The 18131-nt window shown below is 41.5% G+C and overlaps 1 long non-coding RNA gene across 1 annotated transcript; it reads left to right on the forward strand.

Moving 5' to 3' along the window:
- The first annotated feature begins 7332 nt into the window (after window positions 1-7332).
- LOC141575005 (uncharacterized) lies at window positions 7333-13779 on the forward strand. Its single transcript, XR_012502211.1, has 3 exons — window positions 7333-7944; window positions 9408-9473; window positions 11579-13779. It is a non-coding gene; the product is annotated as an uncharacterized LOC141575005 (long non-coding RNA).
- The last annotated feature ends 4352 nt before the right edge of the window (window positions 13780-18131 follow it).

Below are 18131 nucleotides of genomic sequence, written 5' to 3' on the forward strand. Positions count from 1 at the left end.
AAATCGGTTCAATTTGGTACAGTGGCTGACTATGGAAAACAGCAGTAGGTGCCTGTGAAAGAGAGAGAATACTTCTGGCTAGGGCTGAAGGAAACCCATTTTTCCTTTAAACTCTGTTCCAAGATCAGACTCAGACCAAACCTCGAAAGGACAATGTGTGGGTGGTTCATGGGCCAAGGACTGGCCGGGGAAGTTGAAAGTCACCATCGGCTACCTGAGGACCACGAGTGACTCCTCAAGGCTTTCTCAAAGATGCCCTGGCACAGTGAGAAACCATTCATTCCATCTCGGACACTTAAGGAAGTACAAATGCAAAAGCAGCAGGTGAGAATTGGTAAATTATTTCATATAATTTGCCTAAAGCTTACTTTAAGGACATTGCTTTTCAATAGATACCAATGATAGCTCTGAAGCTGTCGTGGATTTTTATATCATGTCCCATACTGCCACCTTGGCTTTTAGTCTTTTAATCCATGGTCGTCAAGTTTTGCGGGCCCTGTTTTGTGAGCACACTCATTATCTGTTTTGTGACTTCACTCTCCTCGCCTGACCAAGGTTTGCTTCCCATGCCGTATACCCAATGACTAAATCTCTACTTATTTTACGTCCCCAAAGAGTTCTTGAAATGTAATGAAGTAACTCCTTCCCCTGTAATTTATGCATGCATTTATAGACCGAACTGTAGTTTAATCAAACTCCTTTGCCTTCTGCAGTATAATAGCAATATCTAATGAAAACATATGAAGTATGCATTTCATAATTACCCCAGACAGCTCATTTCGGTTTGCTTCCTACTTAATCCCGAAATTCCTATCTTCCTGCACTGTAAACACTTTCCTTCCCTTCTCATCAATCTCAGTTATGTAAATGAAGCCGGGGCGGTGGCACAATTACTTTTTTTCTGGATGTTATCAAAGGCCCTATTCTCCAAGAAACAGCTGACAAGGGCACCCGCTAAAAATGATCCTTGCGTTTGCTTGAAAAGCTGAAGCAGACGTAAAGCAGAGAGAACTCTGCACACTCCAACCAGAGCGGTCCTGCAGGGGGCCAGTGAATGCAGATTTGCATGCACGGTGGAGATGCCCCTCGGGCTGGCAGGTCCAGTGATGGCCATGAACCTCATATCCGCTTTACAGGGCGCACTTGGGAAAAAGCCATCTCAGTAAAACCACTTTCATGGAATAAAAGTAAATCTCTGCTTGAGCATCACCATAGGGATGGTCCCTTCGACTCTGCAGAAATAAGCACACCAACCATCAGAGAACCTTCTCACTACATACAAGTTTGTCCTCTCTGAAGATCTAAGTTCAATGTTGGTTTCCTATCAATGGTGAAGGCAGAGGGTATACCCAGCAGGGCACCAGAAAAAGGGGCACCTCTGTTTTCAGATTTTCAGAGCTATTTTAAATGTCTTTTCCTTTATTTCTTCTCATCAGGATGATTCCTTTTCTGTCTACACCTTCTGAGGGGGAAAAGAATACGTTGCCTTCCACACTTTCACTGTTCCAGAGGTTTGAGGCAAGAGACCAGTTGCTTTGACAACGGGACCATGTAAAACACACCATAGTTGAAGGCAGACTCTCTTGGTCTCAGGTAAGTTAAACAATCTCTGAAGCTTCAGTTCTCTCATCCACAAAGTGGAGATAAAGCCATCTATCACCTCAAGTTGCTGTGAGGAGGAAATAATAAGTATGGCATAGTGCTGGGCACCCCCAAACTATTTTCTTCCCTCTTTGATTTCTAAGAGATTTTCCTTCTACCAGGTGAAAAAAAATTTACATTCACTTATTTGATAAACACTTATGGGACACTTACTATATAGCAGGCACTGTGCTGGAATTTGGAAAGAGAACATGGAGTCACTGGCCATATGAGTCTGACTGTCTAGCAGGGAGGGCAGACGTTAATCAATGAATGGTTTTCAGATTATATTTGCAAAATCTATGCACAGTAAAGGGAACACACAGAACGTGCTGGCATCATTTGGATGGGGGACGGTGACTTCTGAGTTGAGGTCATTAGAAGGAAGAGGATTTAACTGGATGAAGAATGGCGCTGCCTGGAGGAGGAAGCAGCCCTGGCGGAGGTCTGGAGGCTGACAGAGGCGGAGAATGAGAACTGCAAGGCATTTCTAAACTCTAGGGGACAGGAAATTTCCGGCTTATCATTAAGACCTCCAGGGAAGGATTTTTGCATACTTTCCCTTAGCAATCTGTTCCAGGTGTTTTTTGAAGGGGGAAACAATATATTACAGGAAACATGATGTTAACTGTTTGTAGAGTATATCTCATGGTCACATGGTGACATATGATTTGAATCACTGCTTTGTATGTATTCTTAGTGCATTTTCCCCTTCCCTATTGAACGAAGGAGCTAGGTCCCAGCACTCCCTTATGGCAGTGAAGGTCTTTATTTCAAAGTATAATAAAAATTTACTGAGATATGAACTCTAAAGACTGAGCCACTTGAAAAGACTATGGAAAGGAGATAAAAGTAAAGGTGGAAAGAAAGTCAGGAGAAGGAAAATGCAATGGAGAAACCTAGCTAATGGCTAAGATTATGTTCCCTGTCATCATCAAAGAAATTAACTGGATTTAGTTTGAGCAAAGGAAAGAGAGGAATGTGATGGTTCTTCAATTTTTAGATCGGTAGAATAAGAGTCACATAGTCCACACACTGCAGTGAGAAAATTATCCTTTAAGTGAATATATTTTCACATCCCCAATATCTAGAACTTTCTTTAAAACATATACAGTGAACCCTGTGTTGTGCTGAAGTCAGCACCATTGGAGACCGTGTTGGGAGATCTCTGGAGCTAAGATTTGTGAAACAGGCCCTACCACGCCTGCTGCCCTCTGTCCTTCCTGGGCACCTCACACCCACAGACGGGCCACCATCGCAGGGCGCCTCTCAGGACAGGTCATGACTTGTGGGTAACTCAGTACAGTATCATTCTAATCCCTGTGTTTGACTGTCTGTTCTCTGAAATATAAAACCAATCCACAAATTCACTATTCTGTGCTATGCTAACGTGATGGTCAGGTTCAACCACAAGAGGAGACGTGGAAAAGCTCAGGAAAACAAGGTTTATTATACTCACAGATCCAGACAGGGGCCACTACATACCATACAGGGTCATGGGGCAGTGCCAGGGTTGGGTCATGTGAGCAGAACACGGGGGACAACTGAGACCAGAAATGTTATTGGGGTTTCTTCAAAAAGTTCAGACAGGCGAACAGTTTAAGATTGTCTAGTTTGAATAATTACCTTGGACTCTAAGCTGTGAGATGTGGTCCCTAGTGGCCTGTTACCTGGTTCTGTGATGATTAAGGCAGAGGAATATTGCCTCCTAGAATATATGGGGCAATGGATGAGCTGTGGTTCAGGCTGCGTGAGTCTGCATATCCAAGGCACCATTTGTTATCTCTAAGGACTGACTAGCCCAGGGAAGGGCAGTCTTTCCCTAGCTGGATAAGTTTAAGAGGTGAAAAAAAAAAAAAAAAAAACCACACACACACAATATACAGAAAAGAAAAAAATACATACAACACAGTCACCATGAATATGCAAAACTCACCTTATGCAAAAATCTTCCTTACTTATGTAAAACTCATTTTACTAGAGTTTTAAAATCTTATTGAATTAATACTTACTGTATCACTGTGTATCATCTTGTAAGTGACATTTCGAGAATTGCCTGAGCCTTCTAATTTTCAGCCTTGAGGTGAGTGTGTACTGTTTTGAACCTCCCAGAATCCAGCCACCCTTTTCCCTGGGTTTTCCATAATTCTGGCATCAGTATCTCACCCATATATGTACTGACTCCACCCCCACCTCCTTGTGTGGGTCCTGCTTGGCCCAGCCAATCAACACTCAGGCTTCATCCTCACAGCCATGGTGATTGGTTCAGAGAACATGATCAATTGGACCAATCAGACACCCAGACACATTGTTACAGACTTATGTTCAAGAAGTTTGCTGATCCCCCCCTAAAATAACGTCTGCAAGATATGCTGTCTCTTCCCATTACGTATGAACAAGAAGCAAACAGTTCCCAGCAGCTGTGAGCAGCCAGCGCAGGACACCCCTAGAGAAGACAGAGGGAAGGGAACAGATGGTTCTGTGGGGGACACTGTTGATCTGTGGAGTTAATCTCCGTCTGGCTACTTCAGGACACTTTCGTTGTATAAGACACTCCCTCAACCCCTTTTAAAAAGTTACTTGGGCTCCAGGTTTCAACTTCTTTCACTCAAAAGATCTCTGACATACGGCCCTTGTTTTCTCTCCAACATCACTTTATTTTGCCCCTGGCACTGAAAGACAGTCGAAAAACTACTCAATTTCTTTTCTTTCTTTCTTTCTTTCTTTCTTTCTTTCTTTCTTTCTTTCTTTCTTTCTTTCTTTCTTTCTTTCTTTCTTTCTTTCTTTCTTTCTTTCTTTCTTTCTTTCTTTCTTTCTTTCTTTTTTTTCTGTATTACCACGAACAAGCCAGGTGAATTAGGTGAATTGCAGCTTTACTAAGCAATGAATTTAAATAGTGTAATAACAGTGTTTAAGAGGAAAAATTAGCAGAAAAGTGTAATTATTATATGTGGGCAAAAATACACGATGACATGCTTTCATACACACACTCCCAGTTCCTGACTTTGCCGCCCTCCAGTCTTCCCTGCGGGGAGGCCCCCCTGGTTTCCGGGATGCGAGTGCAACGTCAGCCTCCTTGACGGAGCAGAGTTGACTCTCGGACAGAGGACAGCACGGGTTTGACGTGCGTGGGTCCACTTACATGCGGGTTTTTTTTCCAAAAATAAATACTACAGTTCCACATGGTCCTTGTTAGCTGAATCCTGATCCTTGGTTGGTTGAATCCTGAGATGCAGAACTCTGGATATTGAGGGCCAACCATGAATGATGAGTGGATTTTCAGCTGGGTAGAAGGTTCGTGCCCCTAACCCGTGCTTTGTTCAAGGGCCAACTGTACGTCAGTTCTTACCTCCGCTAGAGCTGAAAACCTGGAGGTCTACCAGATCTTCTCAGCACTTCAACCATGGATTTTTTGAACACTTTGTCACAAGGGGAAAAACAGAGGAAGACAAGTAGCGAAGAATGAGAAAGAAAAAAAGTACCAATACCTAATTTTTAATATTTTTTTGAAAAGAAAGATTCAAAAGAAAATAGTCAGAAAAAGATTTTTAAATTGTCGTTCTTCACTATATTTGTCTGTCACTTCACAATCTCAATTCTGTATAAACTAATGAGGAGGAAGAAAAATCAGTTCCATTAGGTAGACCACTTTTGTTGGACTCATTCTTGAGTTGATCACATGAGGCAGCTGAGTGAGAATGAAGCTTCCTTGTGATTAGCTCACACTCCTGAAGTAGCCAGGCACCTGGGAGGATGGAGAGAAGGTAATAATTGGGCTCTCATCTTTTATAATTATATGTGTTTCAAGTGGATGAACAGTGGGGCTTGAGAGGGCTACATAAAAGGGGAAAATTCTGATGTGAATACTTCAGTCATTAACTCTAGTATTCAAAGGGAAAAGGAGATGAAATTTTAAACAATAGAAGACTTGAGAAACAGAGACCTAAAAACAATAATGTTTACCAAAAATTAGGGCTATTGTTCATTAATTTCTTATCTCACACCGTCTTCATCAAACTAAAGAATGACCATACTTACTGACTGGACAGGCAGTGAACTGTTTTTATCCTTTTGTGTACAAGGACCTCTGAAGTCTCAGAAAAAGTTAACCATTTCTTCCTTTTCATATTTAATTTTTCAAGTAAAAATAAACAGTAAATGAGAAGATGTGCTATTCATGTGCATGTGTGGATCATGAAAGAATGCTCACAAAACATCAGGTGTTAGGGAAATCTTTTCCTTTGTTAAGGTAGATTTTTTTCCCCAAGAGTCTGTTCCTGTGACACTTACTCTTACCTCTTAAATTTGGGTTTCTACACAGAATATAAGGGAATTTCATTTTCTCCTTGATATTTTGCCTGCAATAAGAATATACTCCGGGAAGGAGGGAGGGTATAGCTCAGTGGTAGAGTGCATGCATAGCATGCATGAGGTCCTGGGTTCAATCCCCAGCACCTCCTCCAGAAATAAATAAATAAACCTAATTACTTACCCCCACCAAAAAAAAACCTTTTTTTTTTTTATTAAAAAAAAAAGAATATACTCTGGGCAAATGCAGAGTGAGAAGTGGGGTTTAATTGGGACTTTGGGATCCACAGCTCTTCTATCTTTTATTAAAAGGGAACAATACTGTCTGCCCTCCCAACATAACCAATCATTTCTATTTAAAAGAAAGCATTCCATTTAATAAAGCAAGAGTTGAAGAAAAGCAAACAAACAAGTAGATACGTGGTTCTACCTGACTGCAACCTTCATGAAGGCAGATGCTTTGGTTTATCAACGTGTCCCCAGTACCTACGACAGAGTCTGGCACAGGTATTAATACTTAATACATCAAGTATTTGTTGAATCATGTATAAATACACTGATTTCAGCATATGACCCTCACCAAATTTCGGCTCTGGTCAATTACCAATTAATTTCTGGGTACCCGCGGTTCTCAACCAGGCTTCAGTGGGATGGTAATGTCATCTCACCCCGAATATCTGTGTCTAGACAAGAGCCCTCTTGAGGTATAAATACTGGAGCTACATTGGCACAGAAGCAAAAAAACAAAAAACAGAAAAACATTTGGTCTTTCTCTTCTTACAGACTGTTTCTTCCTAGAGAAAGAGCTCTCAGTGCCTGCTTACAGCCAGCTAGTTGGAGGAAAGGCCCTAATTATCTTCCCAAGCTCTGGCACTCAGACTCTATTTCCTCTTTTGGCTTAAGACCAAACAAAATGTGAAAGTTAAGGGAAAAAAAAAATCAGCAGGGCAATAATGCTCTTCTGTGCAGAACACAATCAGAAAATTACTTCCTTCCTACCAAATACGGATATAAACTCTCCTCCATTTGATCAGAAGTTTGAGATTCCATATAATGCTTAGATTTACAAATAAAACCCTATTAGCACGTCATGTTTCCTTATTACAGCAAAAAGTCTTTCTCAGGGAACATATTGTCTTCAGATGCAAAATGATGTCTATTACCAGAGTTTAGTTTTCAATATATTGAAATAGATATAAAGCATTTACTCTATATTTCTTTATGTTCCTATCAGGGATGCTCTTCTGCCTTGAAATCAGAATTTTTTTTGTATTTTCTCTCTTTTCAGCCTGCATTGTTTCTCCCTCCACTATCCCCACCATCCCCTGCCAACCATCACACACACGCGCGCGCACACACACACACACTTCCTTGACCTTTTCTTATCTTCTCTTTACCTTTTTCTCTCCCTCTATACACTAATGTACACAAGTTCCCACCTCCCTCCGCAAACAAACCTCACTATTTTATACCATTCACCACTTCCCTTTCAAAGAATGGGGGAGAGGCCTGGGGAAAGGATAGTATAAACTCTCTGTTTTTCCACGTCTCCCGAGCAGTAGCTCCATTAAAGATACCTCTATCCATAGAACACATCTATGCTGTTAGAGAAGAAGGATGAAATTTTTGCATATTTAAATTTATGGAAAACATTTCCATCTTCTCTGTTGAACTCAACACATATAATATCTCAAATCCAAAGTTCATAGCCAACAGCATAGTTTCCTTAAATTTATTATATTTTGTGAAAATGATTACCAATGAGCAGATGCAAGTCCACTCAAATGCCTGAGAGTAAGAGGGCATGTGAAACGTACACACCTAGCCCTGAGCTTGTGACACGGAAAATTCCCCAGGAAGTGTTTGGTAAATAGACAAATCAGTGAACTGTGGATACAGTGTATCAGTCTGGCTGAAGTGTGGAAGATGAATTGGAGACTGGCCACGCTGGAACTAGTGAGACCGGGGAGGAAGACTTCTGGCAGTACTGATGGGGTAAGTGATGTGGCTTTGAAAAGGTAGCAGAAATGGAGAGCAGGGGTGGATATATTTCAAAGATAGAGAGGAGATAAAAATCTCCAGGGTTTGCTGCCTGAGTGGGTTTGAGGCTGGAGGATGACAAAGACAGGCAATCTTGGGTACCAGCTGGTATTTACCTCAAACTCTGAACATTTAAAAATAAGCCTATGAATATCATCAGGGCAGGTATGGGCACTTAGGAGTTTACAAGACTTAGAGGGGTAAGTACTGACCGTTACTGAATCTTCTGTCCCTGACAAGTATCTTCACATGGTGACCGGGATACAATTTTCTGTACTTTGTTTACTTCTTGATCATGTTAAATTAATTAAACAAGCAGGCCAGTAGGTGTAAGCAACCCAAAAGCTAAGTCCATGATGCCTCAAGGTTAAGAAATGGAACCCTTAGGAGAACCAATCACAGACAACCAGACTTTCCCAAATAAGGCATCACTTAAGTGCTGGCCAATCAAATAATTCTCTTGCTTTTCTCTTCCTTCTTGTCTATAAAAGTCTTTCCCCTAGTTCCTGGGGTGGCTCCCCCTTCACAAATTTTGGTTTGTCGTTGCACTATTTAGATTGATTTTTGTTCAAATATACTCTTGAAAATTTTAATTTGCCTCAATTTAACATTCCCATTTGATCTGTTGCTTGTTACAGTAAAGATTTCTTTTGTTCATTGAGTTCAAAGTATTCTTCCTCTAGTTCTTACAACATTACTGACTCCTGCTGTGATCACTTCCTCCAGCAGCACATGGTATTTCCACTGTCACATCATCTTTCTGTTCTGGTTCTCCTCTTCCTCCTCCTTCAGTGATTGTCAGGACACACACCAGCATGAGAAAGTAAGAGGTCAAGAGACTATTTCTAATTCACTTGTGTGTGTTTTCATAGAACCCATTTACTCTCAGTTGTTTTCAATGAAAAGCATACTATTTCCAAGCTTGCTTTTCTTTTTCTTTTCTTTTTCTTTTTTCTCCTTCACTGTCTCTGACCTAGATTCCCCACACCAGATGTGCTCACCTGGAACTCAGATTAAAAGGAAGGCTGTTCGCTCCCTACTCCTTTAGTGCCTCGGGTCACAAGCTGGAGAATTCCTCTACAGAGAGAAAGGTTGGAAAACATATTTCTAATTCTTAGGAGGAGGGTAATTAAATAATTTCCTTTTATGATACAGTCTTTGTTCTCTTCTTGAAAGGCAAAAGCCTCCCCTTTATCACTTTAAACAGGGCAAACTAGTATTTCTAAGCCTCCTCCCAAAGTTAATTAACATGTAAATACTTGTCAGGAAAAGGTAACACTTCAGCAATTAGCATATAAATGGGCCAGGGACAATGTTCTGCCATAAAGGAGACAGCTTGGAAGATTTTGCCAAATGTATTTGGAAAGAAAAAAATAAAATAAAATAAAATAAAGCCTTCATCATTTCCATGCAAACAGTTATGAAGTGGAATGTCAGCTGGAGCCTGGGGTAAAGAGAGAACCACCTTTCCTGGATGGAATGAGGTGAGGTTTGCAGATGCAACTTGGTTTTATGTACATGTTTACTCAAAAACGGTGATGGAAAGTGACTCATTGTTTATGTCCAGAAAACACACCATGTTTGTTTGATTTTAACGGATACCATCAGTGAAGGAAACAGAAAGCCATAGGTGGGAAAAGAACTTAAGGGCTAATTTTCCCATAGCGGGTGTGATGAGTACACTCTGGGAACCACACATGCAGGGCTTGCTTCCACTCAGCCCTGAATTTGTGTTTCAAATGAGGTAATTGTGCACCTAATGATGCGTTTGCACAAGCAATTACCTGATTGGCATATGCCAGGTGAGCTTTTGAGAAATAATAGGGCAAACGCACTTTTGCTTGGCACCCGTGGCATCCTAGTTTGTAAAAATAAGATAAGAATTATCATCATATCTTATTTGTCCCATTCTAACGAGAATCACATGTGAATAGGATGTTCGTGCTAATGAAAGAGAAGTCATTAGCCCAAGAGGAAAATAAACTCTTTGACCACGCTGACAAAGGTACTAGTTGTTCTATATTTATTATTAAAGCTGCAACATATCCTAGTTTGTGGAGGAGAACCCAGGATTTGTAATCAGAAAACCTGGATTAAAACCCCATGTATCTGTGTCAATTTTAGATATCCAGATGTCGACTGAGATAAATGCACCGCCTAAAAGCTGAGAGTTATGTTTTCTCTGGCGGACATTTCTGAGGACTTGAACCCCTTTGCGCTCGGGATGACAGCCTCCCAGATCGCTCTGAGGGGCTTCTCTGAAGAGGTAGGGGAGGAGCTAGGATACACAGGAGCTTTACAACAAAGCCCAGGTAGTTGGAACATTAAAAGATTACTTGTTAACTAAAGAAAACCAGGCATCTCAAGTTAAAGAATTCAGTGCTTTTCTGTGTATGGAAGGAAGCAAACATTCGGGTTCATCGAATTCATTCCTTTGACAAGCACCTGGCTATCTAGGGCCAGCATCCTGTCCTTTCTCATTCTGAGTCCCCTCAGGGTGCACCACTGTGAGTGGCTGCCAAGGCCGGGCTGCAGGCTTGTCTTCCCTGGGGGGTGGGGCAGCCTCGGATGACTTGATGGCTTCAGCAGTCTTTGTTTACTGATATGGTTTGCAGTATTTTTTGTTCACACAAATTTAGGTAAATCACTTAAAAACATCAAATCACAGTCCTTCAAAATGGAGGGAGTACATCTTGGGGGCACGTAAGCTGAGGTGGTGTGATTGTCATAAGACAGTGGAAAGGATCTGCCCATTCGCCTCAGCCCACCTAGAAGCTGCCTGTTTCCTCCTGCTCCCCGGAAGCCCCACATTCCAGCAGAGCCTTCTGTGGTGACAGGAGTGTCCCCAGTCTCCCCTGTCCTGTAGGGTCCAGGGTGGTAGCCCCACTAGCTACATGTAACTATCGAACACTTAAATGTGTAGCTAGTGGGGACCCAGGAACTAACTTTTTAAATTCTTTACATTAATTTAATCTAAATTTAAATAGCCACATGAGGCTAATGGCTACCATGCTAGACAGTAAAACAAGGAAAGAACAAAACATTTTATTAAGTGACAATTCAACACCTGGATTGTGAATGTCATTTACTGTCCACAGTTGTTTACTACAATCTTTTAAAAAGATTCAGTGACAGTCTTCCCTTTCCATGGCAATTTTTGACACTTTTTTAGCCAAAAAAAAAAAAAAAAAAAATCCAGTAATCTAAAGACTATAGCTAATTTACTTTTATTAGACTCCAACCTAAATTTATAAAACAAGACAAAAGAAACAAATAACAAGGAAACAGAAAGGCAGAGCTTCTGTAAAGTCTTCAGTGTCTACTATCTGATAGTCAATAGGCATTAAATATGAGAATGTAATCCAATGGATACGGACTATCAGAGCCTGAGACCTAACAAAGAAATTATTTCTAACTTGACTGGGCTTCGGAAACATACGTAAGATGATAATGGTGAAATAATACAGTAGCAGAAACAGTGAATCATTTATTATGTCTTAGGCATTCATCTAAGAAGTATTGCCTGCTTTATGTAATTTATTCCTCATGCAGCCTTATGAGATGGTTATTATTACTTTTCCCATCTTAGTGACTGGACAATTGAAACTGAGAAAGGCTGCGTAACTTGTCCAGTGTTATAGCAAGAACACATGGCAGACCTGAGGCTCAAAGTCAGATCGGTCGGACTCGAGCCTACTGCTCTCAGCACGGTGTGATGTGGGTTTGTACCACTTCAGGGTAAGGATGTTCTAGAAAGATGATGGAATTTCTTAGACTTCATAGAAGAACCAGCGTTTCCATGCCAGACAACCACTCCGCCAATGGATTAAGATCAGTGAGTCTGCAACTTGGAAAACTGCTTCCTGCGCAGTGTAAGGGGATATTGGGACACAGGAGTCTCTGGAAGAAACTTTCTCTAAGACAAGCAATCAAACAATGATCTCACTTCTTCCTAAAGAGCTGGAACGGAATGGACTACTTGAGTCTAGTGTGCTGGGAAGATGAACGCCCTGGAACGAACAGCCCAGGACTGACGGTAGCACGTTCATGCTGCCGTCAGTGTGGGCTGAGGACTTGCGGTCCGTGACGCTTCCTGACAGCCTCCTGACGTCTTTCCTTCCATGCGGCTTGCTGTGCTGTCTGTATGAGGCTGGGCTTCTGCAATAGTGTACAGCACTGCTGGGGACGGCCATTCTTACCGAAGTGTAAATAAGGTGGTAAGCTTGTCTTAGAATTGAAAAATGGTGATCTAGTCCAGAATAAAAATATTCCTAATTCTGGTTTCCAGAAACCAGGAATGTGAAAGAGAGGTCATGGGTGGGAGGCCGGGGAGTGGGAAATGGCACTTCCCTTTGATGATATAAACAGCTTCAGTGTGTGTTCACACACACGTGTGCACATGTGCACATGCACACACATGCATACAACCTACATTTCAGGCTCCCTGGTGTTCACTAAGCTGCCTGGACCACCTCCCTCTCTGCTATAGAACTTGTGAGCTAGTGATCCTTGACTACATTCTCCCCCGAATCTGGTCATACTCCAGTTATTAAAAAATTTTAAAGACACTTAAAAAAATGTTAATGAAACCTCCTATAGATTTGGAAATACAGTTAAAAGTAAAATATAACAAAAATAAGGATACTGGTGAAAACTAAAAATACTAACTTTCCTGGATGATAATTTTACATACTGGGATGTGATCGTATCCAATTAAGTTGAGCTCCATTCAGTAATCACTGTGTAATGGGATAGACTTACAGAGTAATAGGATTTGTTTAAGGCAAGGATAGAGAGGCTTAACACACATTAGATATCTTGAATGCATTAAGAGCAAGAAAGACCGATTGATGCAAAATCATTTGGAGGAAACAGAGGAAATGAAAATACGTTTCAGGGTTGGAGGGATGGTCTCCCTGAAGAGTCTCACTGGACATTTACAAACTTTGTTGCTCAGTAATTTTCATCACAAACTTCCCTGAAAAGGGAATGAAAAACAGAAAGCTCTCAATATGAAGACACCCGTCCTTAAGAACTTTTTTTTTCGTGAGATCACTGACCCCGGCGGATCAAAGTTTGGTCTGGAAAAGCCAGGACAAGATCTCAGAAGGTCACGATGGCCCCGAACACATTGTTCGGCTTCTCAGACAGAGAACTTTCAAAAGGAACTGTGAATGCCTTGTCACGCTTGAACTATATATTAGTTGGCTAAGCTGAGAATCAAATATGGGAAATTAGTTGCCATTAAAAGATGCCTTCAGGCAGTTCGTTTCTCATCAGCCAAGCTGTGCGGGCCTCCTGCTGTGAACAGTGAACATTAGCTTACTAAATACTTCAGCTCATCAGACACTGCATTACTCATGGCTGGGCCTGAATTTTGGTGATGGGGGAGGGGGAAGAGCAAACAACAGTGAAACCGCATAACTACTGACATCTATCTGGATAGAGATGCATGCTCTGTGCTATTAGAAAGAAGCAATCAAAATGATTGTTCATTGACATGTAGATAGTCACAATTTATTTTTAAGAGAGAAATAAACTAGTTACAAAACCATTTTTATATGATTTTATTTTTGGTTAAAAAGTATGTGTGTGTGTATGTGATTTTTTTAACAAGTATAGTCAGTTACAATGTGTCAATTTCTGGTGCACAGCATAATGCTTCAGTTGTATATATACATACATGTATTCGTTTTCATATTCTTTTTCATTATAGATTCGGATGTGATTTTAATCAGGAAGAATAAATAGGAAAATCTTTACAAGTGTGATTTTGGGAAGCATATTAAGGATGGCTTTTTAAAATTTATTTCATTCATCTGTATTTTCAATAATTTTGTAATTCAATTATTATGGTTTTATAATAAAGATCTATTAGTTATAAAATAAAAAATGCTATACATTAAATGAAATATTATGTCTCTCCTTCTTTTTGAATTTTTTTCTTTCCTTTTAAGGTACATTCATTCTGGGACATTCCAAATACATGAAGGGGAAAATTCCAGAGTATAAATGAATGGCGAATAAGAACTACCAGATACCTTGGGGCGTCTGTTCTAGAAGCTCCAGAATGGTACTGCATAGGGCAGCCCTAAGACTGGGCACCCAGGGTCACCCGAGAGTCTCAGTGGCCTTTCTCCATCCTGGAAGTTTGCACAGACTCTCTTTTGTTCTCCTCATGTGAAAAAAAAAAATTGTACATCCCCAAATGGTGCAACCTGTGTATCTGGAAGTTTGCATTATGTAGAGGAAAGTAAGTTTAAAAAGCTAAATCTCTAATCTGTTCTTAGAAACAATAATTAGTACATATATGTCAACTAAAAAAAAAGGTGCAGTGTACTATTTATACGTATTTACATGCGATATAATGTGCATGTGCAGTGGAACTGTAAAAATTCTACCTAATTAAACTGAAAAAGGGGGAAAAAAGTCTTTAAACAACAAGACATAATATCAAAGAGATTAAAAATAATAAAAATGGAAGAAAAAAGGAAAAAGAATGCGCTTTGGAATCAGAAGCTCTTAGATCTGAATCATGGTTCCCGGGGATAATAGCTGTGTGACCCTGAACAAGTCACTTCATAATCTGAGTTTCCGATTCATTATCTGCACCTCACACAACTGCCTTCAGGATTAAATGAGGTAACGTATGTAAAGCCCCAAAGGGAGGTGTTCTCCGAGTTTTGGTTATTCCTACTTAACTATGTTTCGTCCAGCAAAGCTGCAGGGAAGTCTGTGGACAGGAAAAGGGGTGATGGGGTGACGATGGTAGAGTTTAACGCAGAGTACAGGAAGTGTCTGCAACCCTCAGACTTCGCAAAGCAGACTTGTGGGCAGGAGCCTCTAGAAGGGCAGGTGGTGGCCGGCGGATTGCCCACAAACTGCACAATCCATTTCTGCAAGATGATTAAGCCCCTGCACACTGAGAAGGAGCCTTTCTAGAAGTACGAAGAGTACAAAGCTCCTTTGCCGGGAGACAGAGGACTTATCTTTGCTCCCTGACCCTTTAGCCATATGATCTTGATAAATGGTCCCAGGATTCCAAGTCATTCTCGCCTCTCTAAAATGGGATGCCATCTACTTTGTCTTAAAGAGTGGTTGTGAGACTTGAAAATTCTTTATCAAGTGGTAAATACAACCTAATTATTTCTTAGCAGGACTCTGGTTTGCAAGTAAGTGACAGAAGCCCAGATCAGAAAAATGTAAGCAAAAAGAGGAATCTATAGAATCAAGTTCAAGAACCAAGTGGGTTCCAGGAAGTCCTAGTAGGTTGGCCAACTCATCGTAGCTTGTCTGGAGCATTCCTGGGTTTAGCATTGTAAGTCCACTGTCCTAGGAAACCACTCAGTGCAGACACACTAGGGGAGCTGGTCACCATCCATCATGGCTAGGTCCCTCTGCTGACCAGCTTTCTCCATTTCCCTGTTCACGTGGCTAGAACCACAGTTGGTAGCAGGTTCCAATCTCTACTTCCGTTATAGCATGGGTAATTTCATTTCTTATTGCCCATAACATACTACAGTTTACAATAACCTCATTTTTAAAAGTCTCATACTTTGCTCTCAGAAAAATAATCAAAATTATATGTTCAACATCTGTATTTTTATAAGAAAAACCTGCTTTAAGGAGCCACTATTCTGGATGAATTCGGGGCACTCCCAAGATGGCATCTTTTCAGATGAAATCATTTAAACACACTTCATGATCTCTGAGAAATCATGGAATGCAAGACGTTTCCTTGTTTTTAAGGAGCTTTTGATAAAGGAAAAATGTGGAGCTAGAAGATGGCCGTGTCCCAGGTCTCGGTTGAGTCCCTGGGAAATGCCCACCAAGTGTGAGTCCTTGGCTTCTCACAGGAAAGAATTCAAGAACATACCACAGTTGAGTAAAGGTAGAGTTACTCAGAGAGATATATGCTGCATGGACAGAGGGCAGGCTGCTTCCAAAGGCAAGAGAAAAGCCACAAGTGTGGGGGTTGGGTCCTCAGTTTAAAGTAAAAGTAGATACACACTCTATGGACAGAATGCAGGCCTTCTCACTCAGAAGGGACACCGGCCATGAGGCATGGGGTCATCTAGGAAAGTGAGACTGGCCATGAGGTGTGGGAGTTGTTAGTTTTTATGGTAACAGAAAAGGTCTACTGGAAGTCAAATCTCCACCGTCTTGGGCCTCAAGGTCTACTGGGAGTTGAATCTTCCACCATCTTGGTGTTAATCGCTGTGTCATTCCTTGGATGGCTGTGCCCTGCCCCCTTCCTTCCTGTCTCACTTTCGTTAAAATCTCCTCCCCTGCTCTATGGTAAGTTCTTTGAAAACAGCAACCTGGCCCTTTTGCTCACCATGGTAGCACTTGTGCTGGACCCAGTTGGCCAAGTGGAGGCACAAGTGAGGTCGATGACGATGAAAACGTCAGAAAGTTAAGGGCTGAGATGTGCGCTTCATGGTGGGTACGACAGACACTCAGAGAAGTAAAGGAAGCTTTGAAGTGCACTGGACTTGGTAAAGACCCGGTCCGGTGGAGAAGAAACGTACAATGAGAGGGGGCAGCCGGTCCCTTACTGTCGTCCTCATTCCGTTCCTGACTCACAGCAGGAAACCACAAAGCGTGGTACATGTGCTAGGAGACAAAGCACAAAGCCCAGCCTACATGGACGAGGGGAACGGCTTTCACGTATTAGCAGGTCACCTAGCGTCTCCCCATCTTTGGAGTTTAAACTCTCCAAGGATGCAGATGCAGATGCAGAACAGTGTCGGCCGTCAGACCTACTGCCAGTTCTCTTCTTGATCAACCCCAAGTTTCCTCCATTTTTTTCCTCTTTTTATTATTTATTATTATGTTTTTAAACTTTTTTAGTGAAGTGTAGTCAATTTACAATGTTAGTTTCAAGTGTACCGCAAAGTGATTCAGTTATACATATACATGCATATTTTCCTTTCAGATTCTTGTCTATTATAGGCTATTACAAGAAATTGAATATAGCTCCCTGTGCTATACAGTAGGTCCTTGTTGTTTATCTATTTTGTATTTAGTAACGTGTGTTAATTCCCAACCCCTAATTTGTCCCTCCCCGCCCTTTAAAAACATGCGTTTTTATTGTTTTCTCTATCATACGATTAAATATAGTGGAAAAAAAATAACTGGCCTCAACCTGGTTTTCATTCACTTTTAACCTTTCTTCCCATTTCCTCACAGCTTCTCCTTCTTTACCTGCCCAGATCTACCTCACTCTTGCAGGTAGATTTCTGCTGGATGCTTCCACTCTGGCTGTCAGCAATGACACTTCACTAAAATACACTCAGGCACCATAAATTCCAGGCAAAGGGGCTCGAGCCAGCCTCCCTGATTTCTGTGAGAGAGTGCCCCCTCAGAGGAGCAAAGCCTTTTTTCCTGTGTTGACCTTCTCCAACATCGCAGGGATTCTCAGCAAGCCAAGTTGGAATAAAATCTCCACGATGCTACTTCACCACTTGCGTTTTCTTAGTGGTGGCTGCCTAACAGTTTACACTGAACCGTGTAACGCTTGCCCATTTGCTCTGACAGCTCTTTTATTACAGATGACCACCCCAGCTCTTTGAGACGTTCACGTGGTCCAATACTGGCTTCATTTGGGTGTTAGCATTTCGATCAGCATTGTTTACTGAGCAAGTGCTGCTAAACCTCCCCCTGTACGGATTGCCTACCTGGAGAAGTGGGTGGCTTAGTTTCCTGGTTCCAAGAAAGAGAAATTCAGCAAGCTGAGGGTCAAATTACCCCAAACCCCAGATCCCCTGTAGAAACAGCTGTCATATGTGCCCAGGCAAGAGGAGATTTATTGTTTGTCTTGCTCTGTTTTCTGGAGCTAAGAAGACGATTGCTTCCTTGCAAACATGGACAGATTAAATACACTACATTCTGTCCTTTTGCCATCTGCTTCTTGCTTATTTTATTTTAAGCTGCATGACTAAACTTTATTATCTGATGGGTGAAGGTGGGCTCTGCTGTTCCTGTGCTCAGCTCCTGGAGGCTCGGATGAATGCGGAGTCTCAGGGCTGCTCTGCAAAGGGTGAGTCAGAAATCAATTGGCCACTGTGCAATTATCACTCGCTGTGTCAAATACGAGGCATTAGCATTCTGAGATTCCTCCTGGCAAGATTCACAGCAGG

The sequence above is a fragment of the Camelus bactrianus genome, chromosome 25 (genome assembly GCF_048773025.1).
Source record: "Camelus bactrianus isolate YW-2024 breed Bactrian camel chromosome 25, ASM4877302v1, whole genome shotgun sequence".
Lineage (NCBI taxonomy): Eukaryota > Metazoa > Chordata > Mammalia > Artiodactyla > Camelidae > Camelus > Camelus bactrianus.